This window comes from Coenobita brevimanus, chromosome 40 (assembly GCF_032717465.1).
Source record: "Coenobita brevimanus isolate Jiangsu-jjx chromosome 40, ASM3271746v2, whole genome shotgun sequence".
NCBI classification, from domain to species: domain Eukaryota; kingdom Metazoa; phylum Arthropoda; class Malacostraca; order Decapoda; family Coenobitidae; genus Coenobita; species Coenobita brevimanus.
In genome coordinates this window covers 51,869,152-51,887,856 of record NC_136993.1, presented here as the reverse complement: position 1 = coordinate 51,887,856, position 18,705 = coordinate 51,869,152, and the positions used below count along the sequence as shown (strand labels likewise).

General features: G+C 41.8%; 1 non-coding gene across 1 annotated transcript; it reads right to left on the bottom strand.

The window, feature by feature from the left end:
- Positions 1–877: 877 nt before the first annotated feature.
- Positions 878–996, bottom strand: LOC145397408 (5S ribosomal RNA). Its single transcript, XR_013896981.1, has one exon. It is a non-coding gene; the product is annotated as a 5S ribosomal RNA (ribosomal RNA).
- Between the last annotated feature and the right edge of the window lie 17,709 nt (positions 997–18,705).

Here is an 18,705-nt window from a genome sequence, read left to right as displayed (position 1 = left end):
TTATCTAGATGCTGAAAGAGGTAGCAGTGAGCAGACACAGGAAATAAATAGAAGTACCTGATTTCTATTTATTTAGGCGTACTTAAAACGCAAGAAGGAAGTTTGCCCTATAATTTTATGCTTAACTGTTCGTTAATGAAATGAAATTCTAATAATGATTATAAATCACATTTTACCGAAGACAGTGCTACCTCGGCGATACACAAATGTGCAGATTTGGGAGGGTTAAAGTTAGCAGTATTATGGGCAGTAGGCTACTACTCTTCAAATAATGGTGTAATGCACGCTGTTTTACATAACTATTCATACTTCTATTTTATTGTGACTTAATCCAATCTGGATAAAGTTCCTAACTGTAAGTATAAGTAGAATATGAGGTCACATCGTGCCACTGGACGACTTAGTCTTTCGATAGTCACACACACACACACACACACACACACACACACACATATATATATATATATATATATATATATATATATATATATATATATATATATATATATATATATATATATATATATATTACCAAGCCGTTAAGCATGTGCTCGGTGCTGGAGAGAGACTCCTTCATTCGGTGGAACTGATGAAAACAGGCTGCTCTTCTGTACATTTATACAAGCATCCAACTTCTCCCTCCCAGTCCCCTAAAAGAATGATAATGGATTTCAGAGAAAGGACAGCCTCAGTCTGCAGTCCGCCGGGTTGGATATTTGAAGAATTGAGACCAGAACAATAGGCTATATATATAAAGATATCCATCCATCCATTGCCAGACGCCATGTATCCCAAACAGGGTGGTCAAGGGCTTAGAGTTAACTGTTTTACAGGGAGGGGCACTAATCCTCCACCAACCCCTCTTGACACGTAGGGATGCCAACAGCATCTGGTGTTCCCAGGCGGTCACCCATCCAAGTACTAACCAGACCCAACGTTGCTTAACTTCGCTGATCGGACGGGAAGCGGTGTACTCAACGTGGTATATATATTCGCGGTGTACTCAACGTGGTATATATATTCGCGGTGTACTCAACGTGGTATATATATATATATATATATATATATATATATATATGTGTGTGTGTGTGTGTGTGTGTGCGCGCGCTTCATCGTCTTTGATCCAGCCGGAGCTAAACTCCGCTCGCATGAAAAAGAAATCTAGGCATATACTTAAAAATCCATTCCCTGATGAGGCTGAGCAGTCCTTTTGCCTACGACACATACCACCTCACCACTATGGCCATATTTGCTGGGAGGTAATGCTGTTTTATGAAAGAATGATGTCATTGTGCGAGTGGAAGTATTTTTAGGATATATGTGTGAATCCTGCAAGAGCTAATTAAAGTCACTTTTAACGAAATTCAGGTAACTGAACGGGTCTCTGTCCATGTCTTCATTTGAACTTGCGTCGTTTCAAAGAAAAAATATTTTAGGTAACCACCTGACTACCGCATCACAACTCATTAGAGGTTGTGAGCGTTCAGAGTATAAAGCTCTATTGTGAGCGTTCAGAGTATAAAGCTCTATTGTGAGCGTTCAGAGTAAAAAGCTCTATTGTGACCGTTGAGAGTAAAAAGCTCTATTGTGAGCGTTGAGAGTATAAAGCTCTATTGTGAGCGTTGAGAGTATAAAGCTCTATTGTGAGCGTTCAGAGTATAAAGCTCTATTGTGAGCGTTATAAAGCTTGATATCCTCTTATTTTATGCCACTCTACTGATTATCATAAGAGTCTGCCATGTGTAGTGAATATCCGGACTATTAATTGTGTAATCCAGACGTTTATGGTCTGCCAGCTTTATTACTTGACACTGTTGCTAGAAGTGGCAAAAGAGGTAGAGGATGCAAAACCTCAATCACTTCAGATAAGTAAACCATGGTTGTTATCTGCTAATGAACTGTTTTGCTTTATCTGCCTCAATAACCCATGTGAGGTCGATCGGCATTAATGTATTTTGAACAACGTTAGAAATTACCCTGGTGGTAATTTTAAGCTGGTCAACACAGAAAGTAATGGTGCCAACAAATGAGATGATCAAAATAGGAAAATTTTATTAAGAGCAATGCAGTTGTGTTATTATAAAGAAACAGTCAGTTCATCATATATCAATGGCAAACAAAATAATATAGCTGTTATACAACGACATAAAAATATGAAAGGGATGAAGGAGAACGACGGGAGTAAAGTCAGTTATCATCCATACAAACGATGTAGGTAATCATGCAAATAATACAAAACAGCACAGCAGCTACCACCAGATGATTCTGAAGGAAACACGACCCAGAACATGGGAGAACACGCCTTTTTTCCTGTTTCACATAGGTACTAATACCAGTAACTGTCGTGGAAATAATTTCATCTTGACTTAAGCTCAGTTGCCGATGTACTAAAAAGCCTGAGTATCTTACCATTGGTATTGTTGTTGTTACCATTGTTTGTTGCTTAGCTCCAGCCTGACTGACCATGCAAACCCAATGACCACAGATAAACCGGTATGGTGCTATTTCTTAGGTTCCCTACACACCTGAAACTTTTTCTGTGTCTTAGTTTAGAGTGTGCTGTGCAGAGTGTCATGCTGTGTGGACTTATTCTGCAAGTGGGGCATGTGTCATCTGTGAATTCACCCAGCCCAGTTCTAATGTGATAAAGGAGAGGGGCTAGGTGATGTCCTGAATTAAACCTAACTGTGAACTCGATCAGCTTGAATAATTATGATGGCTGAACTTCAGGAAAGAGGATTATGGTACTCTGTTCTGATAGATGTGTTCTATTGTCCTGTGCCTGAAGTGGCGATGTAGTGTTCTTCATTGTTATTGCAGGAGTGTTTGATGGTGGGATGTTGTTGAAGAGGGTCTAGTATTGTATGTGTGGTGATGATTTTATGATCATTTTATTTATGATCCTTATTGTATTGAAGGTGTGTGATGTGAGACGTGTGGGTGGTAGAGTAAGAAAAGGAAGTGAATGGTGATGCGAGGAAGTAAGTATGGCTGTGGCTGAGAAGAGACGTGCATATGAAGTGTGGCTGCAGAGGATGGATGAGGTGACATATGAAAGGTATAAGGAAAAGAGGAATAGGGCGAGAAGGGCTGTGTGTGAGATGCTAAAGTGGCAGCAGATGAGAGGTGGGATAGGCAGTTGACTGAGAATTTTCAACAGAATAAGAAAATGTTTTGGAAGGAGGTGAAAAGGGTGCGAAAGGGAGAGTCTGGGAAGGAAGAGCGAATAAAAGCAGAGGATGGAAGGATGTTAACTGAGATCGATGCAGTAAGGAATAGATGGGCATGGTATTTTGAAAGATTAAATGTAAAGGAGGAAAGGGTGGCTGAGATTGTGGTGGATGGAAGGGTGCAAGGAATAAATGTATTTGGAGATATGAATGATTCTTTGATCACGAAGGAGGAAGTGCAGGAGGCAGTAAAGGAGATGAAAACAGGGAAAGCTGCAGGTATGGATGGGTGTGCTGTGGAATGCCTGAAGGGTGGTGGAGCGACTAGTGTTGACTGGTTAATAAGATTGTTGAATGTGTGCTTTGTGAAAGGTATGGTACCAGTCGACTGGGCAAGTGCTTGTGTGGTCTCGTTATATAAAGGTAAGGGTGATAAGCATGAATGTACTAGCTTTAGGGGTATAAGTCTGTTGAGTGTTGTAGGTAAGGTGTTTGGCGGAGTGTTAATTAAGAAGGTTAGAAAGGGTACAGAGGGAGTGATTGGTGATGAGCAGTGTGGCTTTAGGAGAGGGATGGGATGCGTGGATCAGGTGTTTGCTGTGAGACAAGTGTGTGAAAAGTATTTAGCGAAAGGTAGGGATGTGTTATGGGCATTCATGGATTTGGAGAAAGTGTATGATAGAATTGATAGGGAGGCTTTGTGGACTGTTTTAAGATTGTATGGATTTGATGGTAGGTTAGTAAAAGGGGTGAAAAGTTTTTATGTAAATAGTAGAGCGTGTGTAAGAGTGGGAAATACTGTGAGTGATTGGTTTCCCGTGAGTGTTGGGCTGCGGCAGGGATGAGTGATGTTACCTTGGTTGTTTAATATTTATATGGATGGTGTTGTAAGGGAGGTGAATGCAAGAGTTTTAGGTGGAGGTTTGAGTTAGGTGAATGTTGATGGTAGAGAGTGGAATCTGAAGCAGCTGCTGTTTGCGGATGATAGTGCACTGGTGGCTGATTCAGAGGAGCGATTGAGACAGTTGGCAGAGGAGTTTGGAAGGGTGTGTGAAAGGAGCAAATTTAAAGTAAATGAGAATAAGGGTAAAGTGATCAAATGTACGAGGTCAGTAGATGGTAGGAGGATGAATATAGTTTTGAATGGTGAGTTCCCTGAGGAGGTAGAGTGTTTTAAGTATTTAAGGTCACATGTTGCTGGGGATGGAAGAACAGATGCAGAAGTGAAGTTTAGAATAAATGAAGTAGGACAGGTGCTGGGAGGAATGAAAAAAGTGTTTAGACGTCGTTCACTTAGAATGGGTGTAATGAGAAGACTGTATGAGGGTGTTGTGGTACCGACTGCATTATATGGGGCTGAAACATGGAATATGGGTCTAGCAGAGAGGAAAAGTTTGAATGTAATGGAGATGAGGTGTTTTAGGAGTATGTGTGGAGTGACGCGTATGGATCGAGTGAGAAATGAAGTGCAAAGGAGAACTGGAGTTGTTCAGAGATGGCTGATAGAGTTGAGCAGAGGGTGTTGCGATGGTTTGGGCATATGGAGAGAACGGATAATGAGCGATTGGTGAAAAAGATAACTAGATCTGACATGAGAGGTGTAAGGCTGAGAGAGAGACCACAAATAGGATGGATGGACAGCGTGAAGAGAGCGTTGGATGCAAGAGGGATGTCTGTTGAGCAAGGAAGAGTGGCTGTGCATGACAGAAATAAATGGAGAGAAATTGTGAATGACTAAATGATGACACAGCCCTGAAGGGATATTCTCCCGCATTTGATCTGATCAGCTAATCAGGTCAGATGTGGGTAAGGGGATGGATGTATTATGATGTGGCAGGGGCAAACCATCTCTGCTGTCGGGCCCTGCTGCGGATGTCAGTGATTGCACTGCTCAGTGGACCCTCGTGCGGTGTGGTGCAGCGATGATTTGTCCCTTCTCCCCTTTGGGGCTAAGATGTGAATGAATATGTTTGAGTGGATGAGTAAATTGGGAGTGTGTCGTCCTGTCTTGGATACCTCCCTTTCCTTGAGGGAAGCAGCCTAGGTATATAGATAGATATATATTGTATTGTGTGACTCTGTAATACAATGGCCGATATGTTGTGTGTTAGCATAGGCTATTATATACAATTGTGCTCCTCTCATGTAGACATATTACCTAACTAGGAGGACTATCATTTCTGGGAGTAATGAGGCTGTGAGAGTGATATTGGTGCAGCCACTGATGATGCACAAAGCGTTGTTCTCTGTATGGTAAATAGTTTAAGATGTTATTGTGGGCGTTAGACAAGATGGAAGTACAGTTCTAGGAAGAGACGACATCACAGATCTGACATATGTATGTAGAGTTGGAAATGTGTGTACTTTTTTCATCCAAAGTCTATTCATGTAAGTGGTGCCCTAAGTGCGTTAAGTCTGAGTGTGCATCGCCTTTTTGTCTTTCTATCTGGTCGTTGAATGTCTTTCCAGGGTCATGTATCACTTCATGGATCTTACTGAAGAAGATATGTGGCATAGATACTTCGTTAAGTGTGATGGTGAGGATGCAATTGTGCTTGTAATTATCACTGGTACTGAGTGTGGTGATGGATTTAGCAGTCGTCAGCTAACTGTCCTCGACCCATGCCTGAAGTAGCCTATGTTGAGGGAACATTGTTGCAGTGAGTCGGCTGTCATTGCGTTGTCATGAGTGGTTGTTATGGTAGTATTATCTACATGTGATGCAATGTTAGTGGGTGGTAGTGATGTGGAAATTTCGTATATTTATTTGTTAAACACTGTAGGTGAGAGAACAGAGTCCAGGAGGACCTCTTGATTGAAGTTCCATGTTCGTGATGGCTTTCCTTGGAATTTAATGTGTAACTGTCTGCGCTATAGATGGAAGGCAATCCAGCGTTTGGTGTTGTTCCCCATGGGTGCGTTGTAGATATTAGTTATTACTCTGCCTAGAACGATGACATAAAAGGCTTGTTGCAAGATAGTATGTTTTGCTGATCTCACGGAGTTAATTCCTTCAGACACACGTTGTGTGAGGATGATTAACATGGTGGTTGTGTGTTGCTGTGAGAGATCAAGGGGAATATGATATGCGATTTTGTTAACAATCATTTTTTTTTTTAAATCATGGATGATGTGCTGAATAGTGTTATTGGTCTTTATGGAGAGGGGTGTGCTGGTTTATTATTTGGTTTGAGTACAGTGATGACAGCTGTATGTTTCCAAATGTTGGGAATGATAAAATGTGTGTAAGAGCAGTTGGACTGGATTCCGTACTGTCTAAATATATCAGGTGTAAATTGCTGATGCCATCAAATACTTTATTTTCTATATAAATTTGCATGTCTGTTCTTAAATGAAAGGAGTTATGTTGTGGTTGTATGGAATGAAATGCGTGTGTGTGGGAGATTGTTTTTCAAACTTAGGGTGTCCTGGCGTTGGTAAATTGTGCTAGCATTGCGGTTTACTAGTATGATTTTTTTTCTTGCATCAAATGCTGCATTTTGTTTTGGAATGATGGCGGCGTATTATTGAAGGTACTTGTTTGGAATTTGGTGAAATTAGCTCTTTTTAGGCCCCAGATGGATCTGTAGAGTGAATAACTTGTTAGAATGCCTTTCCTGTTTCCTCTCTTTATTATCTCGTCATTTCATATTTAATTTTTGGGAGCCTTTTGATGGTGTCTAATGTGCCTGAGGAGGGGGTGTTGTGAGTGCATCTCGTTTCTTCTATGAGGCGAACACTGTCAGATGTAAAGTTTGGGTTGTAGTGTCTGCTGTTGGCTCTTGGAATGTGGTGTTTGTCTTCATTAACTCTAGTATGACGTTAAATTTCTTAAAGTGAGTGACAGTGTTAGTGATGGCTGTATTTGTGTGTGTGTGTGTGTGTGTGTGTGTGTGTGTGTGTGTGTGTGTGTGTGTGTGTGTGTGTGTGTGTGTGCTGAAATGTTGTTCGGTTTCTTCGGTGAATTTTGTCCAGTCTACTATCTTGTAGTTTGTGTCTATCAACTAAGTGAAAAATATCGCATTGCACAGTAATTTTTTACACATTGAATCCATTTGCATTAGCTTATAGTGCGGGTATTATGACAGCAATTCAAAGATATTGTGTTCAGGAGAATTTAGTTAATGCACTGGAAGAGATCTACTGGGGTGTACTGTTGTGACAAACTTCTCACGCCAGAAATTAGGTGGGGGGGGGGGTGCTGGAGAACATTGGCCCCCCTATTTTCGGTAGACCAATGATTAGTTGCAATAAATGAACGATGTTATATATCAAATATATGAAATAAATATCTTACTACACTTGCATTGAGAATATTTGTAATCATTATAGTGATCTTACGAGTAAATCAAGGAAAATAACAGCATTTTAAAATTGCTTCAATGCATTAAGTCATAATTCTTTTAAGAATTACGCCTTTCCTCTATACAAAGCGCTGGCTCCGGCCCTGCTTATTTAATCTGTCTGTCTATTGCCAAACGCCTTAATCCCGTAAGGGGTGTCCACAAACAAATTGCCTCCATGTTGCCCTTATCCCCCGCCATTTCACTGCTCTGCTCCCAGCTCACACCCCCTCTCTCATATACCTCTCCAATCCATCTCATCCTTGGTCTCCCCCTCCCTCTCCCCCCCTCCACCTCACTCACATACTCTCCTCGTTAGTCTCTCACTCCAAACTACCTCATTGTGTTTCTCATAACGCTTCCAATCACATCCACATCCACACCACAACGATCTTTCACTTCCTCATTTGTCAATCTGTCTCTCCATGTGACTCCACATTCTCCTCTCAAATAACTCATTAACACACCTCTCACTCTTGACTTGTCCCTCCAGCAAGGTCCAAGCTTCACTTCCATACGTTAGAGTTGGTATCACAATACTGTCATGTAGTAACTTCTTCACTTCCATGCACACTTCCCTGTTTCTTATCACTGCCTTCAAGGAACCAGCAACCTTTCTTCCTTGTTGTACCCTTCCAAGCACTTCACCCTCTAAATTTCCATCCTTACTCATCACGCTACCCAAGTACGTAAACACATTCATATTTCCCATTTCTTCCTCATCCAACCTCACTGTACATTCACTGATTTCACCTCTCTCGAAGACCATACCTTTACTCTTCCCTACATTCACCTTTAAATTCCGCTTCTTACATACTCTCCCAAACTCATCCACCAAGCCTTTGCAGCTCCCCTTCTTCTTCACTTAACAACACAGAATCATCTGCAAACAACAGTACAAGGAGTTTCCAAACACTGCCCTCTCTCATTAGGGCCGCTCCAACATCCACTGCCCTACCTTGTACCTCTTTTTTAACCCCATCCATATAAAGATTGAACAACCATGGAGGCATGACACATCCCTGTTTCAATCCAACCTTCAGATAGAAAAATTCACTCAGTTCACTATCCACACGTACTGCAGCCTTAGCACCGTCATACATACTCTTCACTGCATTCAACAGCTTCCCATTTATTCCATATATTCTTAATAATTTCCACAATCCTTGCCTATCGATCCTGTCATATGCTTTCTCCAAATCCATTAGGGCTTCATACAAATTCTTACCTTTCTCTAGAAACTTTTCCACTAGAGATCTAAGAATGAATATCTGATCTACACAACCTCTTCCCTTCCTAAAACCTCCCTGTTCTTCTCCAATTAATTCCTCTGTTATTTCCCGAACTCTCTTAATAAGTATCCTGCCATATACTTTTCCTATTACACTAAGAAGACAAATGCCCCTATGATTACCACATACTTTTTTCTCTTTTCCCTTGTACAGGGGAATAATTATACCTGACTTCCAATCATCCAGGACTCTACCTTCCTCCCAGGCCAATCTGCACATCTTCCACGTCCATTCTACTACTATCTCTCCCCCATGCTTCAGCATTTCACCTCACACTCCATCAATTCCTGGGGCTTTCCCCATTTTAACTTTCTTCATTGCTTCCACAACTTCCATCCTACTGATTTCTTCCTCTTTTATTACAACCCTCCATCTCCCAGCCATTCCCCAGCCACTTATACCTGCATTACTTTCATTCTCTATGTTCAACAATTCTTTAAAGTGTCTCTCCATCTACTTACTTTTTCCTCCCTTCACTAATAATCTACCATTTTTATCTTTCACTCCCAACTAACTTCTTTGGCGCCCTTTCTAACTCTCTTTACCTCTTTCCAGAACATTTTCTTACATTCCCTTCACTTTACACTCAAATTCCTTCCAAATTCCTCATCCACTCTCTTCTTACTCTCTCTTACTAATCTCTTCACCTCTCTCTTCCTCTCTGCATACATCTTTCTTCCGTCTCTCAACTTCTTCCACACCCCTGTTTCTCATCCACTCGTTATATGCTTTCTTCTTTTGTGCCACAGCCTCTCTCACCTCTTCATTCCACCATGCTGTTCCCTGCACCCCCTTTCTTTTTCTCTTCACCCCACACACCACCTCACATGCTGCACAGATTTCTTTTGTGAATATCCTGCACATACCTACCATGTCCCCCATCTCCTCAAATCAATATTTACCCAACCGCTCCTCCACTTCCCTCTTATATGCTGCCCTTTTTCCATCCTCTTGTAACATTTTCACCCTCGTCGTATGAGCTACTTCCTCCTGTACTTCTCTTCTTCTATTTCTCCATTTCGTTTGGACACTGATTCTAACCACCACTAATTTGTGGTTATGTAGTCCACTCCCCCATCCTCTACATATTCTTGCATGCATTACACACCTCATCCTTTCATCCGCACATACATAATCAGCCATTGCCTTCCGTTCATTCAGTTCACCATGCACCCTTCTCATGACTCGCCACGTACACCTGTGGATCATTTTGCACCTGAAAAGGGTATTGACTATCACCAACCCCCTCCCGGCACAAATGTCGACTAAAGCACTTCCATTCTCTTCCATCTCTGCAAGCACACCCCACTCACCAACTACTCCATCCACCTTCACATTCCCTACTTTTCCGTTCAAATCTCCAATAAAAAATACTCTTTCATTCCTTTCAAATATTTCCATGCACAGTTCCACATTTGTCCAGAACTATTCTCTCACTCTGCTTGCACGATCTTGCGTTGGCACATACATGCACACAATCGCCCACATTTGAAGTCCAACTTTCAATAATTACACATACACTCCTTCAGCCAACTGATTCATACTCTCTTATATTCTCCTTCCATCTGTTAAAGCAATACACACTCCTTCTCTTGCCCTCTTATTCTCACCTATTCCCGCGCATACACCCCATCCATACTCCCATTCCCTCACACTCTCACCTCCCCATTTAGTTTCTGTTAATCCACATACATCCACTTTCGCACCCTCAAGCACATGGACAATATCTCTCTCTTTCACCCTATCATTCGCACCCCTTACATTCCATGTACGGTAGGTATCTGTACCATGTCCTTTGAGAAAAAACAAAATACATCATTTCTGAGTGGTTGTAAACATGGAGGTTCTCTATGCTAAAGATTTCTGTTGTTTTCCTAAAGAATATTGCCAGTTAAAGTAATGAGAGATTAAATGCTTTTTTAACCACAGCCAGACATTAATTTCAGTGAAATCTTTTCGGAGGCAACCACCATCCATTTACTTGATCTAGTACTACTTTCAGGTGACTGTATGTTTAGTGGCAAGACAAATCATTTCAATTAACTTGCGACACCATAAATAGATTGGGTGAAAGCCATAATTTCAAACTAATGTCTAGTGGCCTGGTGGGTTTATGCATTCCATCTGGATATGACTCAAAAAGTCAGAAAAATGCTTCAAATGAATCTAAATTTACATGTATTTACACAAAAAGTTATACAAAAGATTAAGAGCACCTAGTTTTTCGAGATTCACAAGTATACAGCAAATCAGTTTCATGAACCAGTCCCAAAATGTAGTGTCTCATTATGTTCTTGTTATAATGTCCTTGGTAGCAACAGTCAGACTTCAGTATATCGTGGTGGAAGTGCTCACCTTGCTCCTATGACTACACTTCCAAGTTCTCCTTGAATTTATCGAGATGAGAGCTGAGGACATGGACTCTGAGGGGCATATCACGCTGTAAGTCATCACCAGAGTGTTGACCAGCTCCACATAGTCCTCGGATTTGTGGCTGGCCAGGACGCCTCGAACCACTATGACATTATTGCTCCTAGCCGTATTCTCCACCCTGGTGATTTTCTTAGGGAATTCCTTGAATTCCATGATCTTAGTCTGTGGTCCAACAAACACACTGCGTTTGACCTTTGCCTCTGACAACTTAGCGAAGATGTTTCGGAGGTATTTGATGGCCGCTGACTCCTTATCTACTGTAGGGTTGTGACGAATTTCTTAAGTCCCAGCTTGACAAACAGTGATGGCATCAACAGTTTCTGAGTGTCCACCAGCGGCTCCCACTTGACACTGCTCCTCCTCACGGAGAGCTCAGTCCGCTTTGGCTATTCCCAGGTGTGGTAGTGGCCATTGCGTCCCTGCTATTCCAAAGACAAAGATATCAGGGGAACTTAGTGAAACTGTCCTGGGGACCCATCAGGAAGGCCACTATTTTGAAGTCTCTGATGTCCTCCCAGCGAGCCCAATCATACTTCAGGGATCCAGCAGAATCTTTACATTGTTGCATTTCTCCTTGAGGTACACCAAGGGAGCCAGGAGAAGAGACTGAAACCGGCTTCTGGTGTGGAGCAGCACGGCTATGAGGCTCCTGGTTGAGCCGTCAGTGAAGAGGGGCCACTCGTGCTGGCTATAGGGGGTTCCGATCGTCATTATCAGACTGGTCACATTGTGACAAAAGCATAGTCCATCTCAAAGGGTGAAAAGGGTGGAGAATGCTTATTGACGCTTCCTCTGACTTGAGACTAGTACACTTTCGTCCATCAAGTTCCTCTATTTGAGCCAAGATGTCAGAAGCTCGGCACTGGACTTCGTGATATCAAGATCTCTTATCAAGTCATTGAGGTCTTCTTGGTTGGGGTAGTTTAGGTTTCTCTCCTCAGCACCACCTCGGAAATTATGGTGTGGATCAGGAAAGTTGTCCTCGCCCTCTGACTTGCTGCTTTCTCCTGATGAATATGTATGCCCTTCCTCTGGAGGTGTGGGTATGGGGAGTTCAGGGCAGTGTGGCACAGATACGATGGACGAAGGGAGGTCAGGATATGATTGCTGATGCATTCTTGCCACCCTGATGTTCAGAAGGGTCCACAATGCAGAAGTAGCAGTTGCTTGAGTGGTCAGTGGGTTCTTGCAAAATTCTTGGGATGTTGAACTTCATGGCTTTCTTCTCCAGTCTCAACCATCCTGCAAAACAACAAAATAATCTAGTAACAATAATAAGTATATTCAGAATTAAATATATATTAATTATGTTTCAGTTACATTTATAATTAAGAGTACATCGACCATTTTAACCTTCAGGAGTTATCTTGCAATGCTTGCAGGCAACATGAGGTGCTCAGGCTTTGTCTTGATCCCCTGCCAGCATGCCAAAATACGCTTTGTAGGCTGCACACTTCCTGGGACACATTCCACACAGAGTGCTTTTTTTTTTCTTTCTTTCTTTTTTTCATAATGAACTGGCCGCAGACACAGCAGTACGCATCTGTCAGATACCTGCAGACTCTTGAATCAATGTAAAAAAAAAATGCAGATACGAAAATGCACAGATTCAGACAAAAGGTACAAAATGCAATTAAGAAAATACCATGATAAAACACCTTATTCTAAATCTAAACTGCAAAATTTCAAGATACACCTACCTGCAAAGTTTCAGTCAAACCATATATTATGAAAAAAAAAAAAAAAGTTCAAAGAAAGTAGTTTGATCTCCTTAAGTGTGATAACTGTTATGGGTCAGTTTCCATAATCCTGACAAACCCAAACCTCTGACTGAAAGAAAGATTACTGCAAGTTATGCACGATCCATGTAGCGATCCATGTAACACGAAAATAGTGATGAACTCCCTGGAACAAAGAAAAAAAAATGTTACACAGTGTTATTAAGATATAAACTGAATGATGCTCCACTATTTGTTAAAAGACATCAGGGCAAGCATATTTTAATCTATGTTTACAGTGTTCTGACATCATATTTTTTTTTTTTTATGTAAGGAAGGAGGAACCAAAGACCCAGAGCCTGCAAATTTTTCCCTCTAAGAAAAAAAAAAAAAAAGACAACAGAGACAAATTCAAGAACTGTTCATTTTGAGATGCCTGGACACACTGCATTTGAAAGACTGAAGATCATAGGCAGTAGGAAATAGAGAGAGAGGGAGATAGTTCCAGAGCTGACATGTTGCATACGTGAAGGACTGGGAATAACGGTTAACTTTTGCATTAGAGAGTTGGAGAGAAAAGGGAAGAGAGTTTGTTGCTAAAGAGGTGACGGGTGCTACACGCCCGCCACAGTAGAGTAGAGATGCAAGCAGACAGTTCAGACGAGCAGTGTCCACTGAGGAAGCGATAGAGAAGAGATAAAGATGCAACAGTACAGAGAAAATACAGAGGTCGAGGGGAGCTAGAAAGTGGAGGAGAGTTCTATCTATCTATCTATTGCCAGACGCCTCAATCTTGTTCGGGGTGGCCACAAACAAATCGCCTCCACGTCGCCCTGTCCCCCGCCATTTCATTGCCCCGCTCCCAACTCACACCCTCCTCTCTCATATACCTCTCTACCCCACCCCTCCAACTCATCCTCGGCCTCCCCCTCCCTCTTCCCCCCTCCACCTCACTCACATACACTCTCTTCGTCAGTCACCCTCCATCCTCTTCAGATGGCCAAACCACCTCAGTGTATTCATCCTAACGCTTCCTATCACATCCACATCCACACCACAACGCTCCTTTATATCCTCATTTGTCAGACTGTCTCTCCATGAGGCTCCAAAGGCTCCTCTTAAATAACTCATTTCCACTGCTCTCACTTTTGACTTGTGTCCTTCCAGCAACGTCCAAATTTCACTTCCATACGTTAGAGTTGGTATCACAACACTGTCATGTAGCAACTTTTTCATTTCCCTGCTTCTTATCATTGCTTTCAAGGAGCCGGCAACGTTTCTTCCCTGCTGTACCCTTTCAAGCACTTCACCCTGGAAACCTCCATCCTTACTCATCACACTACCCAAGTACTTAAACGTACTCATATTTTCCAATTCCTCACCATCCAACCTCGTTGTAAATTCACTGACTTCACCTCTCTCAAAGACCATCACATTACTCTTCCATACATTCACCTTTAGATTCCATTTCTTACACACTCTCCCAAACTCATCAACCAAGCCTTGCAGCTCTCCTTCATCTTCAATCAACAACACAGTATCATCTGCAAACAACAGTGCAGGGAGTTTCCAAACACTACCCTCTCTCACCTGGGCCACTCCAACATCCACTACCCTACCTTGCATCTCTTTTATTACCCCATGCATGTACAGATTCAACAACCATGGGGACATGACACATCCCTGTTTCAACCCAACCTCCAAAGAGAAAAATTCACTCAGTTCACCATCCACACGCACTGCAGCCTTAGCACCATAATACATACTCTTCACAGCATTCAACAACTTCCCATCTACTCCATATATTCTTAATGCTTTCCATAATCGTTGTCTATCTACCCTCTCATATGCTTTCTCCAAATCCATAAAAGCCGCATACAACTTTTTTCCCTTCTCTAGAAACTTTTCCACTAAGGATCTAAGAATGAGTATCTGATCTACACAACCTCTTCCCTTCCTAAAGCCTCCCTGTTCTTCTCCAACTAATTCCTTTATTCTTTCCCTAACTCTGTCAATAAGTTTCCTACCATACACTTTTCCTATTATCCTAAGAAGACAGATGCCCCTATGATTACCACACACATCTTTTTCCCTTTTCCTTTTTACAATGGAGTAATTATACCTGACTTCCAATCTTCCAGGACTCTACCTTCCTCCCAGGCCAATCTGCACATTTTCCACATCCATTCTACTACTATCTCTCCCCCATACTTCAGCATTTCACCACACACTCCATCAATTCTTGGGGCTTTCCCCAATTTAACTTTCTTGACTGCTTCCACAACTTCTGTCCTATTGATTTCTTCCTGTCTTCTCACCTCACACCTTCTCCCAGCCATTCCCCAGCCACTTACACTCACATTACTTCCATCCTCTATGTTCAACAATTCCTTTAAGTGTTCTCTCCATCTGCTCACTTTTTCTCCCTTCTCTACTAGTAATCTACCATTTTTATCTTTCACTCCCCTGCTAACTTCACTTCCACCCTGTCTTACTCTTTTCACCTCTTTCCAGAACATTTTCTTACAGTCTCTCCACTTTACACTCAAGTTCCTTCCAAATTCCTCATCCGCTCTCTTCTTACTCTCTCTTTCTTTCTACATATATCTCTCTCTTCCGCCTCTCAACTTCTTCCACGCCTCTATTTCTCATCCATTCATTGTATGCTTTCTTCTTTGGTGCCACAGCCTGTCTCACCTCTTCATTCCACCACGTTGTTCCTTGCACACCCCATCCGTCTACTCTTCATGCCACACACCACATCACATGCTGCACATATTTCTTCTGTAAGTATCCTGCACACACCTTCCATGTCTCCCATCTGCTCCAGTTCATATTTGCCCAATCGATCCTCCACTTCTCTCTTATACTCTGCCTTTTTCTCATCCTCTTGTAACCTTTCCACTCTCTTTATAAATACTCCTTCTTCCCGTCCTTCCCATCTTCTATTTCTCCATCCTAATTGGACCTTGATTCTGGCCACCACCAAGTAATGGTCAGAAAGTCCACTTCCCCAGCCTCTATAAGCTCTTGCATCTATTACACATTTTCGCATCCTTTTATCCACACACACATAATCAATCATTGCCTTCCTTTCATTCAGTTCACCACCGACCCTTCTCATCACTCGCAATGTATACCTGTGGATCATTTTATGCCTGAAGAGGGGATTGGGTATCACCAACCCCCTCCCAGCACAAATGTCCACTAAAGCACTGCCATTCTCATCTATCTCAGCAGGCACACCCCACTCACCAACTATTCCATCCACCTTCACATTCCCTACTTTACCATTCATATCACCGATCAAAAACACTCTCTCATTCCTTCCAAACTTTTCCATGCACACTTCCACATTTGTCCAGAACTCTTCTCTCACTCTGCTTGAACGATCTTGCGTTGGCGCATACATACACACAATCGCCCACATTTGTATTCCAACTTTCAATCTTACCCACACAATCCTTGACCCAACTGATCCATACTCTCTTATGCTCTTCTTCCATCTTTTACTCACAACTATACATACTTCTTCTTTTGCCCTCTCATTCTCACCTACTCCTGCACATATACCCCATCCATACACCCATTCTCTCACACTCTCACCTCTCCATTTCGTTTCAGCTGTTTCGCATACATCATCTTTCGCACCCTCAAGCACCTGGACAATCTCTCTCTCTTTCACCTCATCATTCGCTCCCCTTACATTCCAAGTTCCAATTACCATGTCCTTTGTCCGATCCTTGGTCGTCATCTTTTGGTCAGTCCTTGACCGAGGCTTATTTATGTCTTTTTAGTTAGTTGTTTTCCGGGTAGGGGCACTAACCCTCCGCCAACCCTTTTAGTTGCCTTGTATGACAAGCAGGGATACTGGGGGAGTATTCTTGAAAAAAAAAAAAAAAAAACTACCCCCATGGGGTAAACCTTTGACTCAACCTTGATCAGAAGAGCTGTATTTTAGGAGCCTCCCCACATATGTGAGCTGTACTCAACACAGGGCCGATAAAACCCGTGTATAAAGACAACAAGTGTCCAGGGATAAAGAAGGCACAGAGTCGGCTGAACACACCTAATCTCTTTGAAGCAGATTTTATGTGAGTGGTAATATACTCTTGCCAAGGTAAATCCCGAGAGAATGAAGCCCTGAGTATGTTTTATGATAATGCAGGATTAAACTGGATATTGATGAAAATTTGAGGATACTCCTGTGGAAGATTTTGTTGGGTTGACTGAGTTTTTGATGCATTAAAAACAACAAAATTACTTTTACCCCAATCAGAGATATGAGACGAGTCAGACATAAGGTGTGCCATAACCTCATCCCCTGTTTGTTGAAGTAACTGCCGAGATGGACGCTGTGGGAATCAAACGGAAAGGTGAAGGGTGGAGTCATTACCATATGAATGGATAGAGTTAGATGTACAGCTTAGGAGGTTATTGATGAACAAAAGAGAGTTGGTGATAGGACAGAGCCGTGAGAAACACCACCATTGACAGCTCTAGGAGAAGAACGGTTGCCTTCTACAACAGCAGCTATAGAACGACCAGAAAGGAAGCTATAGATATAGGCACAGATACAAGGATAGAATCAGTAAGAGGGTAGTTTGGAAATTAAAGGTTTATGCCAGACTCGATCGAAAGCCTTTGAGATGCCAAATGCAGTGGCAAAGCTCTCGTCAAAGTCGCGAAAAGAGGATGACCAGGAGTCTGAAAGGTAGGTGAGAAGATCACCAGTTTAGCATACATGGTGGAACCCATACTGACGATCGGAAAGAAGGTTGTAACAGGAAAGATGTTTTTAAAATTTTTAAGAACAGACTCAAAATCTTCTGAAATACAGGATGTTAAACAACTGGGCGATTGTTAGAGGGTTGAGAATGGTCACCCTTCCTTGGAACAGGCTGAATGACAGCAAACTTTTAGCAAGAAGGGAAGGTATAAAAAGTAGACAAAAGCGAAAGAGTTTACCTAGGGAGGGTGTAAGCACATTTTTTGAGGACAACAGGAGGGAGCTCATCAGGCTCATATACCTTCTTAATATTGAGACCAGTGATGGCAGAGAATACATCAGTTGAAGAAATTTTAATGCCAGTCATGAGGAAGGGCAGTGGTGAAGGGACAGTGTCGGAATCGTCTAAGGTGGAATTGGAGGAGAAATTAGAATTATACAACTGAAAAAAATATCTTGTTCTGTAAAGTACATTTTGTTTTATGTGTGGATTTATTCATACCAAGTCAACAATTCACTAAAAGATCAAACTCTCCAAAATGGTTTGATGGCAATTGTGCCAGAGCAACAGCCCAAAAGTCATTAGCATATAACTCTTACTTAAAATCAAAAATATCTGAATCATTCTCCCAATTTAAAATTGTAGAAATCATGCAAAAGCTGTAATAAATCTATCTAAATCAAACTTTCTTCAAAAGCAAGCATCAAAACTACTTAACAACCCTAATGACAATAGAATATTCTGGTCAACTCTTAATTCTTTCAATAATAACTTTAACAAGTCATCTTCCATTCCCCCACTAAAATCTTCAGACGGCAATATTACAAATGACCCACGTGGGAAAGCAGATATTTTTGCTAGTACCTTTGCCAGAAACTCCACCATAGATGATACCAGCCAGAATGTCTCAGTACTGGAATTTGATTCTCCCGAAATTGCCCCACTTAAAATACAGACAAGATACGTAAAATCCATCCTAGAAAATTTACCTACCAACAAAGCTCCAGGCCCAGATGGAA